The sequence below is a fragment of the Rhineura floridana genome, chromosome 5, assembly GCF_030035675.1.
Source record: "Rhineura floridana isolate rRhiFlo1 chromosome 5, rRhiFlo1.hap2, whole genome shotgun sequence".
Taxonomy (NCBI): Eukaryota; Metazoa; Chordata; class Lepidosauria; order Squamata; family Rhineuridae; genus Rhineura; species Rhineura floridana.
The window spans coordinates 135,686,894-135,701,241 of NC_084484.1; the positions used below are offsets into that span (position 1 = coordinate 135,686,894).

The 14,348-nt window shown below is 42.6% G+C and overlaps 1 protein-coding gene across 5 annotated transcripts in view; it reads right to left on the reverse strand.

The window, feature by feature from the left end:
• The window catches only part of ALCAM (activated leukocyte cell adhesion molecule), a 240,776-nt gene that overhangs the window by 51,811 nt on the left and 174,617 nt on the right, over window positions 1-14,348 (reverse strand). The gene's annotated exons all lie outside the window — the stretch shown is intronic.

Here is a 14,348-nt window from a genome sequence, read left to right on the forward strand (position 1 = left end):
ATTTTCTCAAAGTCTCAGTCAATTCCTTTACACAATAATTTTCAAAAGAAGGAAGCAAAAATATTTGCATATCTATACAATTATTTGGTAGCATAAAGTGAAATACCAAATTTTCCTTGCTGGATCACTTTTCACACAAAAAGGATTTGCAAAGAAAGGAAAATAATATGTGAACTGGGTAAATGGTGGGAGGAGTACAAGGAGAGTTTTGTGTGAGTGTTTTTGTTTAGAGAAACAGAGATGGAAGTGTTTTTCTTAGAAGCACTGAAAATCTGAATTGGAACTCTAAAATCTAAGAATAATTTTGTAAAACGGTCAGAAGGATGACAGGTTTCGCTCTAAGATGGGTGCAGAAATTCTTTACTATGTGATTTTGAATGTGAAATTGTGAAAAGGAGCAAATTACATTTTAAGCAACTGCCCCCTCTACCAGCTTTGTTTTCAGGAGATACTCTAGCATCTTGACAACTTCAGATTTTATTGGAAAAGTCCTATATTTATACCCCCCCACAAAATTTGCCAGATCACCTTGCCACAGTTTAAAGTGAATTCCAGTTGAAGCAGCACATATTTGCATATTTTAGTTTAGCACTCTTTTAAAAAGCTGTAAAAACAGATAAAGTGTCTTCCACAGTCTCTATTTGTCTTCTCTTATTCAGGGAGACCCATACAACTTTGATAACTACTGTCACAGTTGTTTAAAAAATGTTGGACACATCTGGTTAGTCAGACTGAAATTTGCTCTCTGTGTGTGTGTGTGTGTGTGTGTGTGTCTGTGTGTGTGTCTGTGTGTACTGCCTTCAAGTTGATTCCGACTTATGGTGACCCTATGAATAGGGTTTTCATGAGGCTGAGAGGCAGTGACTGGCCCAAGGTCACCCAGTGAGCTTCATGGCTATGTGGGGATTCGAACCCTGGTCTCCCAGGTCGTAGTCCAACACCTTAACCACTACACCACACTTAAAATTGTCAGTGCTAAAGCGCTTAATGTTACTTAAGTTTGTGAACTGCTCTTCACTTATCTCACCATAGAGTAGCAGAGCTCAATTCTCTCAACAAGAAAGTTACATAATTACATTTTTCATTCACCAGTTCCATTAGGAACGCTGTTATATAATTAAAGGAAGCACAGCATCTGAGAGAGTGCAAGAGAAAATGCAAAGCTTATGTTGCTACAGTAACCATCATTACTTATAGGTAGTAATACCTGGACAAGGCTGATATGGGCCTAATTTCTCTACTGTCAGTGGCTATAGGAACATTTCTCTTATCTACCTCTGCAGCTGCTTACCTAGCAGACCATAAGCATACACAAACACTCTAGCAACTGCTATCAAGTACCACCCTGCTTCTCCACCCCTCCCCATCCTAGTGTGATCAAAGTCATAAACCACAGGACAAAAATATTTAAGATCCCATCCCTATGACTAAACCTTCATAAGAATAAAATGAGTCAGTTGAGGAACAATTGCAAATATTTATTTCTTTACCCTGAGAAGGGACTGAACTGTATTTTCTCTAAGTTTCCCAAAGTTATTTTAAGCACAATGTAACATGGCAGAAAAGCTAAGGAACAAATTGTCCCTTCTTGAGGTATTGTTTTTGTCAAAATCTTTGTTTTAAGCAGGATAAAACCTAGGACTTCAGTGATCAGAAAATATGATCCATATGAAAATCTTGTCACACACATGACAGGAAACAGGAAGCCATTGCATTCTTGGCCTCCATCTTTTGAAAGTTTGAAATCCTGAAGAGACCAAACCCGGCAGAGTTTAAAGAGACTTTAAATCCAAAACCACTACCAGTGGCTTCTGCATTCTCCAAGATGAAGCTGAGCACCCTCCCCACACTGCTGTTCTACACAGTGAAAGTCGGGGTTGAGTTTTTTCCTCTAACTTGGTGAAAACATAGACTTAAAGCTAAAAAACAAAAATAGTTCTTTTCATCTAATATTATTTCATTTTGAAATAAAGTTAAAAATGAAATGGAAATTGACTGCCTTCAAGTCGATTCCGACTTATGGCACCCCTACGAATATGGTTTTCATGGTAAGCAGTATTCAGAGGGGGTTTACCATTGCCTCCCTCTGAGGCTGAGAGGCAGTGACATACAGACAACAAAAAACAACTGACACTGCAACATAGCAAGTTCACTAAAGAAATAAAGAAATAAAGAAACTAATTGACCACAATCCTTAGTATATCATGACAAGTAGTAAGACAAGTAGAGTGAAATGGCCTAATAAAAGCTTACTGTCTAATGAAATATTGGACATATGTGATATATAACTTTATCGCATTTTAAACCTATATTTTAAAAAAATTAAAATATATTTAATATGATATTGAGAAAAAATAGATATTTGTATTTGATTGGATTTTATTAAAAGCTTGAGGAGCTTCCACACAGGACATAAATGGAAACCAGAGTGATGTAACATCTTTTAAAAAACCAAACAGAATTCCTGCCTGGTGCATACACACAGTCTCCCAAATTTTATCATTTCATCGTTGTTCGATGGTTGCTTTGGAAACTTCTAATTACATGCTATGCATGCCTTTGCTACTGTATGCAATTGCTCAAGAAGATCTTTATGCAGGAACTGCCATGAAGAGCCATTTATTGATATGCACAGCTCTGAAAAATGCTTCAAGATCATGTGTAGGTTGGCTTTGATGTTTTCCAATAATTTCTGTAAATACATTTTGCATTAGTGATCTTATAATCTACAGGTGTAGATATACAGGTGTACATCTGCCTTTCATGTTGTATGTAGAGAAACAGGAATGTTTGAAAAAAATTACATACTACATTTGTTTACTCTTGTATTATTGCTACATTAACTGATTATTAGAAACCATGCATGCCTGTAGCTCTATATTTAACACATGCCAAATTATAATTTAGTGCTAGAGGAGAACTCATATCCATCTCTGTCGTAGTGTGCATACAAAGTAAGTAAAAGAAAATGCAAAGACTGAATCGAGCATGTTACGGAACTGCTATGTGATCCATAAAGATATGAGCATCATTTCAATAAATGTGTGAAATGCATACAAATGTTGGTATCACTGCACTAACTAAAAATCAAGTATTTCCAATAATGGCGTTCCCACCTTAATGTGGGGGCGGGTTTGCCCTCACCCCCTCTGGGCAGAGAAGGCTCGGGAGGGACACTCTCAATTGGATGAGGGAGTGGGGTGAGGTTGCGTTGCACCTCAGTGGGAGGGAGGGGAGCGGTTGTATTTAATTGCGAGTGAAGGGGCGAAATAAGACAAGGACACATCAGCTTGGGTTGAACAAGGGCCACTTTATTAAACTATACAAAAACACCTTTTAAAGTGACCTGCAGAGGAAAACCTAGGTGCGGAACTATCTATAAGCAAGCATCTTGCCATACAGCTCACGGGTGACCAGCCTCTGCTGGGGACAAGGGCAAGCCCCATCTGCTTACCCCTTCCGCCAGCCACACCCAGTAGGTGAGTAGAGGGGCCTTCTCAGGTCACCCCCCCCCGGGGCCGCACAACCCTCGCGTGGATGAGTTAAGCTGGCCCCAAAAGCAGCCCATATCCTGCCCTCAAGCCGCAAAGCTCTGACAGACAGGCCTCTGGAACCGCCAATCACCTCCAAAGGTGCCTAAGGGGGCCACCGAGCTGTCCTTACCTATTTCCCTTTCCGCACCTTCCCGCCACAAAAAGGGGACAAATCTCTATTTAGTCCCCTTTTACCCACTGCCGAGAAGCACCTCTCGCAGACACCTCTGCAGGTCTGCCAAAAAGACGTTACCTGTGTCAGACAGGTGAACGCCATCGGCCCTGTAAAGTTCACCCATCCAATGCTGAATGCAGGGTGTGAAATAGCCAACCCCCCCTGCCCCAGAATAGCCAACCGAATTTGCCGGTTGACCTTCTTTCGCGCTTGGTCCATCCCTATTGGGCTCCAGACACCACGCCAAACCTTTCGCGGGAGTATGTCTGACCAAAGCAGACGTACCCAAGGCTGACATTGCCTTATTAACTGCATGCCATGCATGCCTGCCAAACTGAGGGTCATGCCCTTTCGTTGCAACTGAGGGCCATGACCTTAAGTAACCGAGGCCATCGTTGCCTCTTGAACTGCATGTCCACACATGCCTGCCAAACTGAGGGCCATGCCCTTCCGTTGCCTCCTGAACTGCATATCCGTACATGCCTGCCAAACTGAGGGCCATGCCCTTCCGTTGCCTCCTGAACTGCATGTCCGCACATGCCTGCCAAACTGAGGCCGTGCCCTTCCGTTGCCTCGCCAACTGCATGTCCGCACATGCCTGCCAAACTGAGGGCCATGCCCTTAAGTAACCGAGGCCATCGTTGCCTCCTGAACTGCATGTCTGCACATGCCTGCCAAACTGAGGGCCATGCCCTTAAGTAACCGAGGCCATCGTTGCCTCTTGAACTGCATGTCCACACATGCCTGCCAAACTGAGGGCCATGCCCTTCCGTTGCCTCCTGAACTGCATGTCTGCACATGCCTGCCAAACTGAGGGCCATGCCCTTAAGTAACCGAGGCCATCGTTGCCTCTTGAACTGCATGTCCACACATGCCTGCCAAACTGAGGATCATGCCCTTCCGTTGCCTCGCCAACTGCATGTCCGCACATGCCTGCCAAACTGAGGACCATGCCCTTAGGTAACCGAGGCCATCGTTGCGTCCCAAACTGCATGTCTGCACATGCCCGCCACCTGAGGGCCTTGCCTCAAATACAGAGTTGGGAATGACCGCCACATGCGGAGATGTCTGCACTGAACCAAGCTGGGACAAAGTGGGTAGGAGCCCGTCCCAAAGTATTCCTTGCCAGCCAAGCCACCACACTGCAGCCCGTTGAATGAGGCCTAACTGTAAGCCCAGGATAGGGTGCGCAGCTGCTCCATCCCTGTCCAGCAACACTGCCGGTCCATCAATGTTATACAGGTACAACTTCCTTCCATGGAGACATCTGATTGCTGGAGGGCCCGTCGAGACAAATCTCCCTTGGATCCGGCCACCACCTCACCTATCCTAAAAGCTCCAAAAACCAGCATAAGGGCTGCCGCCTGAAATAGTCTGGCTTCATAGCTTGAGGAGCATACTGTTTTTCACTGGCCCACCATACTCAATAAAATGCCCCGTGAGAAAGGGCAACGGGGATCGAGGGTGGCAGGGTGTTCTCTAGCCCACTCAGCTAACATACGGCGGACTCTGAAGTCCCTGGAATAAGTGGGAAAATCATCAGCCTTTACCTCAAAGTGCTTGGACTGAGAGGCCCAGTCTCCAGCCATTCACTAGGCGATCCCAGCAGGTGACTCACTGAATAGGCCACTCTGGTGCATCCCTTGCCGGCCCAGAAGTCCTGGGAAAAACCCCTCCTGCATTCTGATAGCTATTGAGCATGCTGGGGCGACAGACCAGCTTATGGCCATCTTTGACTCTGCTCCCCAATCTCCCAATGTGCAGTTGCACAGCACAGCTGAACCGCTCCACCTGAGTCTACCTTACCATGCCCCAAAAGAAAACATTAAAATCTGGGCACTAGAGAACAAAGGAACAGACAAGGGCCATAACCCTACCTAAAATGGATGGGAGAGTTCCCAAGCCTCACTGCCTATAAGTCCAAGCCTGCAGCCAGCACAAAAACCCCGATGCATCCACGGACTTCCAGTTCTACCTCCCAGCCCTACCTAGAGATGCTATGGACCTTCAGCCTGCAGTTCAGAGGCTCTAGCCCTGAGCTATGTCACATAATTCTACAGCAAGTTAGTTAGTTCTTCCCCAGGAGTGTGGGAAAACTAGACCAAATGATTTGGGCAAGAATATAAAATGTAACCTGCAGTTCGGCTCTAATTTCTTGATCAATATTTGATCACAACAAGCATTAAATTATTATACAGCCACAAACCTGAACCTGTAGTAAGGCTGTGGAAGCCCTGCTACGACCTCATAAACCACCGGAAAAGACCTCTAATACCTGGAGGGCAGACAAGAAACACTTTCTTGGCCTAACTGTCATGAAACCCTTACTGACTGACCACATGAGTATGATTGGTGGTGAATTAGGTGGTATGCCCAGGAAGGTTAACACCGGGCAGGATGGTCCATTGACACAGCCATTAAGATGAACCAGTTACATAGCCATTCCATAATCTGTGACATCAGGTGTTAACATGCATCCAATTTTTTTTTTTTTACCCTCTCATCCCAAGGATTCTTCAAGGAAGGAGCTGAAGCGCTCCATGCGAGAATAGAGCAGCCTATATGTAATGCTCTACCTCATAGAATTGACTGAAAAGGCAAAAACCCAGCAGCTATAAATCCCCTTGTATCCCCACAGTAGATGAAAAAACAGATTAGATGTCATACTTTCCCATAGGCAGTGCATTAACTAACTGGTAGGAAGCCATTACTGATTGCCATTGTGTCTATGCCCAAGACAAATTTAAGAGTGCAGTCCCTTAAGGCAAGCCCTGAGACTACAATATGGGATCCAGAAACTGAAAGAAAACCCCATAACAAAACACACCTCCCCAGGAACTGGGCAGTCTGCAAGCAAGGTCCCAGTACCTCGAGCTTAACAGGGGAGGAACGCTTTCCTTGAGCAGCTACTGCTGGGTGCTTCTCCTCACTGCTGTGAGGGCCACTGGCCTCATATTTCCCTGTTTCACATAAAGAAAGGAGATAATTTATGAGTAAGCACACTTTCCCAGCCACCATTTTAGTGCAGCTAACCCAGTTCCCCAAAGCACAGATACTGGAGATATGGCGCTGCCACCCATATTTGGCCCACTGCAGCGGCCTCCCCCTTGTAGGCTTCCAAACACCTATCATAATAGATGTCCAAAATGCAAAATTAACATCCTATATCCCTTTCTAGTAAATGATATCATAAATCCAAGAGCAGCAGATGCTGAGGATGTGTTGCTGTCACCAATATGTGGCTGCACTATAGCAGGTTTTCCAACACATATTTAAACAGATGAGCCAATGCAACAGTTGCACGCTATATGTAATTCCAGGTAATGATATCAGAAGTCCTAACTAAAATGTAATTTCAGGTAATGATGTTTCGTTGTTGGTGCCACAATCCTCAGTAAAGGGGGGAAGAGTCTGCCTGGACCTTAAAAGGCAGCCCTATGTCAATAAGAGTCTAAGATCCTGTAATATGACGGATCTCTATTAGGCAAATCGGGCTTTCCTCTTTATTCCTATTCCCCAATCAATCTGATTACCATCTGCTAAACTTTCCATTCCTAACTAAATTCAGGTAAATGCCTCTTCTGTCTCAGAGTGAACAAATAGCCTGAAATTAACACTTGGAATGCAAAACGACCGCTCACTTAAGATACAGCGATTTAGACATTTTCTAGCAAACTGTTATCTCCGCCCTTATTATCATATAACTATGTACGAAAGGCCCAAAGGCTGAAAAGGCTCACTAGGTCCCACCAATATACTAGTATGTAGTATAATAATCATATAATTAAGTACTTCAAACCTCATACATGCCCGGGCCTAGCAAGAAGTTGTACCTATGCCTGGGCCTAGCAAGAAGTCATAAGCCTCATGAAAGGGCTCTGCCATCACATCATGCATCCACCCTATAATAATATTATAAAGAACCAACTTGTGTATATCATCAGGGGGGGCTAAGCTGGATAACCTGCGGGGGTGGGCAATCCTCCCCCTATGTCTGGGCCTAGCAAGAAGTCATAAGCGTCACAAAAGGGCTCTGCCATCACATCATGCATCCACCCTGTAATAATATAATAAAGAACCAACCTGTGTATATCATCAGGGGGGGCTAAGCTGAACCTGTTGGGGGGAGAGTGCTCAGAGGGAACTTAAACTAGAAGGATTAGACACAATTTCTTTTGTTCGTCCCTTTTATTCTGATTTATTTTTAATTTCCCTTTATGTGCATGAGTCTGTCTTTAACCAGTGTATTAGCATGACTATATTTAATTTTGTTTGTATATCCAGTATAGTCTCATTTATTTTTAAACTCCCTGTGTCTTTCTTTTAACCAGCAGCAGCACTAACGTTGCGCTGCTCAATAAAAAGCCTCAATCAACCCCTCCACAACTGCTAGGTGGGGGGGTATTGGACATGCCGCTGCTAGGCCCCACCACGAGGCCTGCCCCAGTCGCAGCCACGCTGCAACGCTACCATCCACAGGTGTTGGGGCTTCCAAAAACCCCTCTGGGGGTAACCAATTAGGCCTAATAGGCCCAACCAACGCAGACTGTCCTGCAGCTTTCTCTGCTATGTCCCTCATCATCCTCTCATCGCTCGTTGAAAGAGGAGGTAGGAGGGGCGGCCTGGCCTTAAATAGGCCCATGGCCCCTCCCCTCCCTGCCGCATGTCACGCACACATAACGCTGCGACACACGACGTTGCCCTTAACGAAGATGGCCGCAGCAGCATCGCTCCCTCCTCGCAACTATGCCCCGCTTATCCATGCTGCGCAGGTAAGTGGGGCTTCATTACTGCTCCGCCTCCCTCATTCTTGTCCGCATATTCGTTCGCGCCCTCCCTCCCTCCCTCCCTAATGCAGTATGGGTCAGTCACCAATGAGGCCAAGTAGGATTTTTTTGGTCGGGCCCGGCTTTTAGGAGCCCTTCAAGTTTTGCCTAATTTATACTGTTAGGATGATTCATTTGGCTTTCAGGGAGTGGTGTAGTGGTGGCCACTTTTGGCATTGTGTTCGGGCAGATGAGGAATTTGGTGGACGACGATGTAGGTATTCTGAGGCATGATTGGGTAAGGACGCCCCTCAGGAATCTTGCAGGACTCCACTCTGCGGATGACTGGCGGGTGCCTGTGTGGATTGTCATGCACATTGGGGTGAACGTGTGTACAGCGGGGCCAGGATGTGCATGGCAAACCGCTCCCAAGGTTCACTGGAGAAGGAGGGAGTCTTAGCCCATATCCTTGCATGAGAACCCACAGGTAGCAGCTGTGATACATGCCCAGGAGAGTGGGAGGATTCCATCCCCACCAGAATAGTGCAATTCCGCACCTGCCCGCATGTTAGAATTCTGATTCGGATTATGTTATATTTATTAAATATAACACTTAAACCAATGCCATGTCTCACGAGTCTTCTTTGGCAGGTGTGGGGGCAAAATACATGTGAGATGCTGACACTGTACTTCAACAGCTGGCTTATTTTTTATTTATATTTTGTTGGTTGGACTGTGGTTATTCTTGTGGAAAAATGTTTTATTGGGTTTTGGGGGGAAGTGATTATTTTATTATTTGTATTGCTGATTTTCATCTTTTTGCATGTTATTGTTGTATGCCACCTTGGATGGACATTATCTGGAAAGGCAGCCTAGAAATATTTTAAAATTAATAAGCAAAATAAAATAAAATAAACCAGCTATATAGTTATACCAGAAAATAATTTGGGATAAAAAACACACTAGGAATCTGTTTAACATAAATACCTTAGTTTTACACAGGACCTAAAGATTATACCACAGGTGTATAGTTTGATAATACGGAACATAGATTCTGCAAAGGCTAGTCCTGCCTCACCAGCTTTTTGAAGTCCTTTGAGAATTCACAGGTATGTAGATTGTCATCCAGTAGAGATTTCCTTGTGGGGGCCCACAAATTGTCCCTTTCCACGACAAACTTACTGATTACCAGGAAAACCAGGTTCCAATAAAGGGCATCTGTGAAGTAGGGGTGCATTACCAAACTTTCCATGGAACTTTACAGTTATTGGTTGCTCAAGAGCATCGCACCAGGCTCCTTGGCTTAGACTGGTTTGAGCCATTGGGCATTGGTCTCACGGGGGCCCACCAGATTGGTGAATCATTATGGGATAGCATATGAGACCCCATCGTGTTCCATTTGCACTGTGAGCAAAGATTGATGCTGAACTTGATCACCTCATCAGGCAAGGCATCTTGGAGCCAGTGACACACCCTACATGGGAAACAGGTCTTTCAACCATTAAATGCTTGGGTAAACAGGAATATTTTTAAATTTCTCCTAAAAGTTAATAATGAGGTAGACTGATGCAGCTCACTAGGGAAGGTATTCCACAGATGGGGAATCTCCACTGAGAAGACCCTGTTACAGACCACCACCCACTGGGCAACCCCCAGTGGGCTTCTGTTGCTGACTGTAGGGCCCAAGAGGTTGATCCTACAATTCTCCCCTCATTTGAGAACTACACAGGTGAAATGTTCAAGTCCTGAGAACCAATTACAGGCACTTCATATATTGACATTATATATTTTCTGTTAATGACTTGATATAATTCCCTCTTGGCACATTGTATTTTGAGAAACTGGCACATAAATCTGTATTTTGAGAATTTTGAGAATCTGTCCTCCTTCCTGTTAAATAGATTATATTTATTGTCACGAGCCCCGAAAGTTATTGCTTTTCTTCTATTCTATTGTCCACTGGAATGAGAAAGTGCTTGCCCAGCTGGAAATAGTTCTGAATAACTTTCCAAGGAAAAAATTGGTTCACCCCCAGGGTACCCTTGCCATGCACTTAAGGATGGAGACAGGGATACGCTCAATAACTATAAGAGTTCATTTGACAATGTTAAAATATTTTAGCAAGCTGAACAGCTTCTCTGAAGACCACTTAGTCAAATCTTATTACTGGCACTACAGAGAGAGGAACCAGTGGGCAAATATGTTGTCCAACATTTTGCAAATGTATTTATTCTCTGCCCTTGTTTTAGGACACAAATAAAATTTGTGACTGGCTCCTCCAATGGCATGCCAATTGAGAAGCTGGTCTGATTCAGTTCTCCCTACGGTAGTCTCATTTTAAGACACATAAATTTATCTCACAGTTCTTAGTCAACCTCATCAATGCATCATTAAGGAAGGCATTACCAGCTTATGTTTTCAGATTATGCCCTCCGCATATCTTGAGGGCAGATTCTGTGAAGTCCCTGTGGAGCAGTGCCTCTGTTTTTGTCGTCAGGGTCAAGTAGAGGACATTAAAAATTATGTCCTACACCACCCCTTTTCTGAAGCAATAGAGCAAGATATTATTGTTAACTTCTTGAGCTCAGAAATGGAATGTATCAAATATTTGCTGGTGGATGCATTTTCTTATGTCAGCTATCAAATGCCAGCCATTTTTACTCTTTTATCTTTAGAAATAAATCTGTATCCACTAATCCTATTAGATGTCTGGCTAAATTGTAGTTTTAGGACTTCCCCTACTATTTGGATCATTTTTATTAGCTGAGAGTAAGAATAAATGGACAATTCTCCCAATGGAGGGACGCAAGAGGAGTCCCTCCAAGGATCAGTAGTGGGAGTCCTAAAACCTCAGTTAAAAACTAAAACTACAATTTAAGGTGAGCAAGTGCAAAGCGATGCATGTTAGGACAAAAAATCTTAACTTCACATATACACTCATGGGATCTGAACTGGCAGTGACTGACCAGGAAAGAGACTTCGGGATCGTAGTGGACAGCTCAATGGAAATATTGATCCAGTGTGTGGCAGCTGTTAAAAAAGTAAATTTCATACTAGGGATCATTAAGGTATTGAAAATAAAACTGCCAATATCATAATGTCATTGTACAAATCTATGATGTGATTGCATTTGTAATACTGTGTACAATTCTGGTTGCTTCATCTCAAACAGAATATTGTAGAGTTGGAAAAGGTTCAAAAAAGGACAACCAAAATCATCAAGGGGATGGAATGAATCCCCTATTAGGAAAGGTTGAAGCATTTAAGGCTTTTTAGTTAAGAGAAGGTGAATAAGAGGTGATAGGTTAGAAGTTTAAAAATTATGCATGGCATGGAGAAAATGGACAGAGAAAAGTTTTCTTTGTCTCTCGTAACACCAGAATTCGTGGACATCAAATGAAGATGAATGCTGGAACATTCAGGACAGATAAAAGAAAATACTTCTTCATACAGTGCATAGTTTAGCTATGAAACTGGCTCCCAGAGGAGGCAGTGATGGCCACCAACTCGGAGGGCTTTAAGAGGGTCAGACAAATTCATGGAGGGTAATGGTGTCAAAGACTACTAGGCATGATGGCTATGCTCTGTCTCCACAGTCAGAGGCAGTATGCTTCTGAATACCAGTTGCTAGAAACCACAGGAGGGGAGAGTGCTCTTGTGCTTAAGTCCTGCTTACAAGTTGCCCACAGGCCTATGGTTGGCGACAGTGAGAACAGGATGCTGGACTAGATGGGCCATTGGTCTGATTCAGCAAGCTCTTCTTAGTAGATTTGTAAGTACTATTTGGCATTTTGGATGTCACAATTTTATTTTTATTTTACTAATCTTCAGATGTCTGTTGTATTACAGTTTTAATTGTATTGGATATGCAATGCATTAATGTTTTTATGTATGTTTTATATTTGCTGTGTGGTTCCAACATTAATCTTACTTATTAAGTGCCGCTATGCCAATATCTTTTTTCATCTGGAAAGCTTTAAATGTCACAGAAAGATTAGCTTGAGGATTGCCCCATGCAGCGCCCTCTGCAGCTATGTGTCTTGCATGATTGATAATCATCTGCAGTACTAGTTTCTCAACTAGAAAATGCCAAGAGGACTGAAGAAAACATTCAACCTTGCATTTTCTTATAAAATGAACATCTTTTAAAATTGTAAAAGCATTTTACCTTCAGCAAAAACTAAAATCCAGTAGCTGAAGAACCACATTGGGACTGCTAAATAAAACATCAGTCCTTTATCTGATTTTTAAAATTATTAGATTTTTAAAATCTCAACAAAAAAAAGAAAATGTAAGGGTGATAGTGGGTAGCCCTATGTTGGGAGGCAAGGGTTTTTTTTACACATTATATGACTTATTCATGAATGGAGAGTTCCACTTACTCTAAAACAAATTCAGGATAAGCTATACCCACATCAATATACTGGTATCAGTTACTTCAGGTTCAGCACTTCATAACTTCTGTGGAGGAGCAGGGACAGAAATCATTGGCTTTGTTTGAGAAGTATTTGGTGGAAATCATTCACTGATAAGGGTTCTCTATCATTTTCATATAAATATTATTAGATCCAGAGCTTGGAAAAGTTACTTTTTTGAACTACAACTCCCATCAGCCCAATCCAGTGGCCATGCTGGCTGGGGCTAATGGGAGTTGTAGTTTAAAAAAGTAACTTTTCCAAGCTCTGATTAGATCTAACTACTGAAAATCTAGATAGTCTATGACACCAATGGGAGGAAGATGTTGGTATGGAGACTGATTCTGTAAAATGGGAACATTTATGGGATAAATTCCCATTTCATTCAATATCAGCGAAACTGCTTGAAAACCCATGCAAGATTATAGGTGGTGTCTAACTCCATTAGTTTTGCATAGAATCAATAATAATAATAATAATAATAATAATAAAATTTTATTTTTATGCCGCCTATCTGGCCGAGTGAACAGCCACTCTAGGCAGCGCACATAAATTAAAATAAAATACAGCATATAAATACAATATAAATATGACATATAAATACAATCTTCAACTAATCAACCCACCCACATCTGTACGTTATATACTAAAATTTGCTAGGGATCCTGTATGCCCGCTGAAATAGCCACGTTTTTAATCCTTGGCGAAAGCCTACCAAGGAGGGGGCATGGCGAAGATCATATGGGAGAGAGTTCCAGAGGGTGGGGGCCACAATCGAGAATGCCCTGCTACACCGATGTGTTGGAGAGTGTGTGAAGTGCTTGGAAATTATTTTCATATGTGGTGGACATGTACTGCTGTTCAGACATTTTGGAGGAAAAAGTGTTTCATGAGATTGGGTTGATTACAGGGCAGAACATTATGTCTGATCATGTTATGGCTCTCTTTGTCTATTTTCCAAGGAGATAATTTATCACTGCACTCTAAGGATTTAATGTTACTTTACTAGTGGCAGCAAGAATTGTAGTTGCTCGCCACTGAAAAAAGGTTGACTACAATTTAATAATATATGGTATTCTCTGGTATGGAACATAGCTTTGATGGAAAAGTTAACACAACAAAGGTTGGTGAGACGGGATCCAAATAAAAAAAGACAATTTTCATATTAAACGGTTTATGTTTATAAGCTATATAGCAGGGGGTAGCATGATTTCTGTCAGCCATCAGCTCATGCCTCTTTATGGAGGGATGTTTTTGGGTAGTCTCTGGAGTTCATTGTAGCTAAATCCATCTGCCAACATTGAATTTCTAAATCTGTTACATTCTGTGTATTAAAGTTTATGCTTTTTAGAGCTTACATTAAATCTCAGTAACTCTTCTCCCTCTTTATTTTTATGATGAAATTTTTTATTTTTTGTCTTGGTGTTTTTTCCCTTTTCTTAATTTACATATGTATGTA